Source organism: Protomyctophum parallelum (assembly GCF_964188405.1).
Source record: "Protomyctophum parallelum genome assembly, chromosome: 9".
Taxonomy (NCBI): Eukaryota; Metazoa; Chordata; class Actinopteri; order Myctophiformes; family Myctophidae; genus Protomyctophum; species Protomyctophum parallelum.
The window spans coordinates 29,299,422-29,305,063 of NC_139706.1; the positions used below are offsets into that span (position 1 = coordinate 29,299,422).

The 5,642-nt window shown below is 38.2% G+C and overlaps 1 long non-coding RNA gene across 1 annotated transcript; it reads left to right on the forward strand.

Moving 5' to 3' along the window:
- Positions 1-401: 401 nt before the first annotated feature.
- Positions 402-3,301, forward strand: LOC310864671. The gene is made up of 4 exons (XR_014569753.1): positions 402-496; positions 1,932-1,999; positions 2,923-2,995; positions 3,173-3,301. It is a non-coding gene; the product is annotated as an uncharacterized lncRNA (long non-coding RNA).
- The last annotated feature ends 2,341 nt before the right edge of the window (positions 3,302-5,642 follow it).

The window sequence follows — 5,642 nt, forward strand, 5'->3', positions numbered from 1 at the left end:
TGGTCTAAGCTTTAAACCATTCCCTTTCACGGGCATATTATTTCATGCAAATGAGAGGGTACAAATGGAGCCCAATGGACCGTTCCAAAATGTTGCTCACAGGAGTGGAACAATTCACTACAGGATTTGTTCCTGTATACAGTGGAAAAGCCAAACTTGATTACCTCTCTCTCTCTCTGTCACATGCACGCACGCGCACACACACACACACACACACACACACACACACACACACACACACACACACACACACACACACACACACACACACACACACACACACACACACACACACACACACACTGTACAGTAGCACTTTAAAGCCCCCCTCCCTCTATTTCAGCTCATCGCTTTCCAGCACAGCGGCTTCTCTCCCTGCGCCCTGCCCAGTTCATAGCAGTGATTCCTTGATTTCTCTTCTGAGCTTGTCTGGAGGCGAAAGTAAAAACTAAAAAACAAACAAAAATATACAAAGAAGGAAAAAAGAGCTGATCTGGTGAGTCATTCAAATTCATTATGTTCATTTAAAAATCTTGCGTGAGACCTGTTGATTGCAGCCAGCATCGTCTTCTGTTCTAATCCTTTATGTTGTTAGAAGCTATCGCTGAGCACTATTGGTAGGCTACGCTACTGTATGATGGCATGATGTTTTCTCTGTGAACTATTGTTTTTAAATGTTTTTAGTTTGTTTTTATTATTTTATTATTCGTTACTGTATCCCGTTCCATAGCACATTCAGACAGAGGTCGACTGAGGTAACACCTCTAGAGCTTTGCACTTTTTGTTGGTACTATATATGTGCATGTTGGGGAGACATTTAAGCGTGTGTGTGTGTGTGTGTGTGTGTGTGTGTGTGTTAAATTAAAATCTTCTCATGTAGGTTATGATGTAACTTATTGGCTTTATGCCTCTGTGACCTGTGATTGTTGAAGAATATAATTGGAGGGAGAGTCATTGGGATTTGTCCGTTTGAATAACGCTTCCCTCAGTTCCCTGTGACACACACACACACACACACACACACACACGCAACGCATGCACGCACGCACACACACAACTCTGATCAAAGGTGCCGTCATCACATTACACCTTCCTTCACAGTGTTCCACATTAGCTCATCTCATGACCACACCCTCAGTCTCAACAGTCTAATCAAGTCATCTGGGCGACTCCATTGGCATCCTAAATCACAACAAACAAGCCTAGACCACCTGTGGTAATCTAGAGCTGACCCTGTAAGAAATCTAAGTAATCAAAGCCTATATGGAAGGGAAAACTCAGTTGATATCCAAGCATCAATTGCAGTGGAGTCCTCTTAAAAATGTCATAAAAACAGTATATTTGTATATTTGTTGTATTATGTCTTCTGCTAAAAGTAGTACTCAAATAAAGTGACCAAACACAGAGATCCTGCCAATGATTACATTCAAATAAACACATATAGTCCTACAAGTCTTGGTGATTGACCGTAGACTCCTGTATGAATTTGAACTAATTTGGTGTAGTTTCACACAGGAAACAAAAGGACACTAGCTGAGTAGGCCTACTACTGTTTCCTCTGGTTTAACAAAAGCACTGTTCACAAATTGCTATTGGAGACCATGATAACTGGAAGTAACAACAAACTTTCTCTCCCTATAATGTCCACTGCTGTCCACATATAAGAGTCCTCTTTGTCATCTCCTGCAACATTGTATCAACTTGATTCATATTTTCTGAAAACAAGAAGGGTTTCAACACTGCATGCATGGTCTGTGCATGGAACATTATCCCTCCCTGTACCTAATGGGCATCAAAGTGATCTCATAGCCATACTAACCACAGAATGTCACTATGAGGCTTAAAAGAGATTCACTACATTTCAACAGGATTATTCTCAAATGACTTGTGGCCAAACATTTATTTTTCCTTTGTCTCTTTCCTGTGTGAAGATCACACACATGTGCAGAAGTATTCTGAAGTATGTACATATCGGCTGCTCTTCTTTGGGTGCTCATGGGTAAGACAAGTTAAGGTAACTTATAACACAGCTCTTGAAGACAAGTACTGTTGGGTGGAAACCAAAAATCATTACTTTTCAAATGTAGTAATATTCAATCCAATGTAAGTACTTTGCTATGATGCATTGTGACTGTAAGCTTGTAGATTGGCTATTTACTTGAATTTTGAAAATTCGAAGTAGGGCATCAATTATTATTATTATTATTAATAATAATAATAATAATAATAATAATAATAATAATAATAATAATAATAATAATAATAAAGCTATATATTGAGATACATGGTTTCTGCCCAACAACAATAATATGTCGGAATCATGTATATAATGTTTCACTGATAAGCTTAGGGACAGTGGATTGTTGGGGTTCAGATATGTTTGGTAGAGTCCAGTATTTTGTGTCTTTGAAGTAGAGCAGCTTTCTCTGAGCTGCTGCTTCCATAAACAAACTCATCAACCAAGCTGAATCAACCTTAATCAGATCTGCTCACTGACTGGATTGGATTACACTGCCTGCATGCAGCAGGGACATGCTTGTTGTTCCTGACTTTTACTCATGTTGCTACTGTTTCTTTGTTTCTTTGTTATTATATTCTTTTAGGTATAATCTCTGGTCATTTAAGATTAGTTATTTGATTAGGTTAATATTTTCTTATTATTAATTACAAGCCTTGCGGAGCCATTAGGCCAGGAGCCTCTTTCTTGTTTCTGTAGTGTGCACTAATACTAACACTAACACTAACACTAACACTAACACTAACTAACACTAACACTAACACTAACACTAACACTAACACTAACACTAACACTAACACTAACACTAACACTAACACTAACACTAACACTAATACTAATACTAATAAAGTATCCTGTGTAAATTGTGAATATGGATTACAAAATAGTGTGCAATTTATTTTCAGGGGGTTGCTCTTCGAAGAAGAAAGGGGACTTTGGCATATTTACGGCCTGTACAACCACCAACAAAAGCCTCAGGTTTCCTTTACTGCTACTCTATTTATGATGCTATATGCTGCTGCTACTACTACTACTACTACTAAGTAGTATTAGTTAGTAGTCATAGTATTAGTAGTATAGTATAACAGTTTAATATATCATGTACAACATTATATTGTACCGTTGAATTATTAACCAATATTTTGATTATTTAAGGTTGGAATGTATTTATCCACCCTGCAAAGATGTTCCTAACTTCGACTGTGAATTCAAGACAGACAACGGCACCTTGTTGGCCAAAGGGACCATGGACAAATGTCAACACTATATCCCGGATCATGCTGTGCAGTATCAAAACCAAAGGTAGAGGAGATCTTGAATGAACAAGAAGGTGGCCGCACACACCAATAGCTAGAGTACCAATATTTATTAGGACAGCAGGTAAGACAGGAATATCCAACGTTTCGGCGGTTAAGCCTTCATCAGGGAATGTATCAAATGTATCAAAACCAAACCAAGAGCTACAACTGCACACTGACGCGAAAGGGCATGAGAAGGAACAGGAGCATCACAATTACCTACAAAGGGAAAGGTTAGTGTGCTTTGTTAAATTAATCACTTCAGCCCAATTTCAAAAAATCACATGTAGATGTTTCTATAGCTTGAACAGTGGCATCTGACCACAGTGTTATGAGACATGAGTATCAGCAACACATCACTTCATGCCTTTTTTCTTTCATGTTTCTTCACCATGTGCCTGTGTGCCAGCAGATAATTGTAAGCTGTTCAACAGGGGATGTGGCAAATGATTGGCATTGCTTGCAGCATCCAGATTGTGGCCAGATTTCTGTACGCATACACCAAGAAAAGACTGCTTTTTAGTTTTTATTCTTTATAACATCGAATGACAGCCTTCATCATTAGTGTGGAGAGTTTGTGAATGTCAGTCTCTCTCTCTCTCTCTCTCTCTCTCTCTCTATATATATATATATATATATATATATATATATATATTATGAGATGTATTTGTCAAATATATGGCATTGTTGACAGAGCCTTTATTACATGTCTATCAATCCCAGTCTGTAATCACGTGATGTGACGTTTATTATGTGCACCTGCACACTGTCACCGCTGTCAAAGAGACTGACATTCACAAACTCTCCACACTGATGAAGGCTGGATAGCCGAAACGGAAACGTCTGTCATTCAATGTTATAAAGAATAAAAACTAAAATGCAGTCTTGGTGTGTGCGACCCATCACCTTTCTTACAATGTGGATTTGAACGCACCAGAAGTCAGAGCACGGTGACCACAAGAAAAAATACCAGATATATGTCCGCATTGTCCGGACATAACTGATATCTAAAAAGAAGCAGAGCCAGGTCACCTCAGAATGTGGGATCAGATGTCAATGCAGACACAATCCGTACTGACTACTCAAGTCATGAGAACAGCACCCCAGAACACACAAAATATCTTGATGGAAGTCTTGTTAAGTCTGTATCTCATGCATTCTCTACTATGGCATGCACACATTTTGGCATGCTATAGTGTGAAGTGAACGGAGCCTGGGAAACAGCATGAGGGCTGAGGGGTCTGAATTATTTGAACTTTATCTGAATGATTGTGATGCACTGCAGCTCTGTTACTGACCAAACACTCTCTGCTATCAAAATGTAGTGCTTTTAAACACTAATATTTCAACAAAAGCATATCACTTACTGCACCTTCAAGGTGACAATTCTGCATCGATTTGTAATAAATGACTTATTTGGGCCAAAATAAAATGTAGCATTAATTGAAAGTAAATGTGCAATGAATAAATGGGCTGAGAACTTGAAGCTTGGTTAAATACTTTCAATTGTCTATATTCCATTACTATTTTTCAATATGTGCGTGCGTGCATGTGTGTGACCTGCCACACAATTGCATTACACTGGATAGTGCATTACACTGGATATAGTGTAAGAGGAGGACCACTTACACTATATTGGGTCAGACTTATTAGTGGTAACCCTTCAGTTGAGTGACAGTGTCACCTCACTAATTTATTTTCTGTAAAGAGTAAATACTAACAGACTTCTTTATCCTCAGAACGTGTCAAGCCCTGCATTTCTACTACAGGCTTGCTGTTGCATGAAGCTCCAAACTTGCTCTGGGCCGGGGTGTTCCTTTTGTTGTGGAAGATCCTCACTGTTCCTGAAGCTATAACTGCTGAAGATATTACTGCTGTTTATAACCGCAATATATAAACTTCTATCTTGAAACAGCTTCACTTGAAAGGATATATAGAACCCTTGTTTCGGACTGTTTTCTAAGTGACCTGGGATTTCCAACTGCTAATCACAGATCCTATACACATTACCACTGCTGCTGCTAGACTTTGAGTTTTCTATTAAAAATGAAAATAATATACAGCATATAGTCTACTATTAATGTATACGTATTCTGTAACATATTATACTGTACTAATTACAGTTACTTTCATTGCCTTTCACTTTGATAGCTTTTATTGTATCAAAGATGGATTACACAATACAAGATATACAAGGTTAGAAATTCAACTTTACTGGAGTTTGACCAACAGAATTATAATGGATTTTTATCCATACAGAGGTTGAGTGCTACAGGCTATATGAGTTCATTTCAAAAGCACTGACATATAGCTTCCTTATACAGATT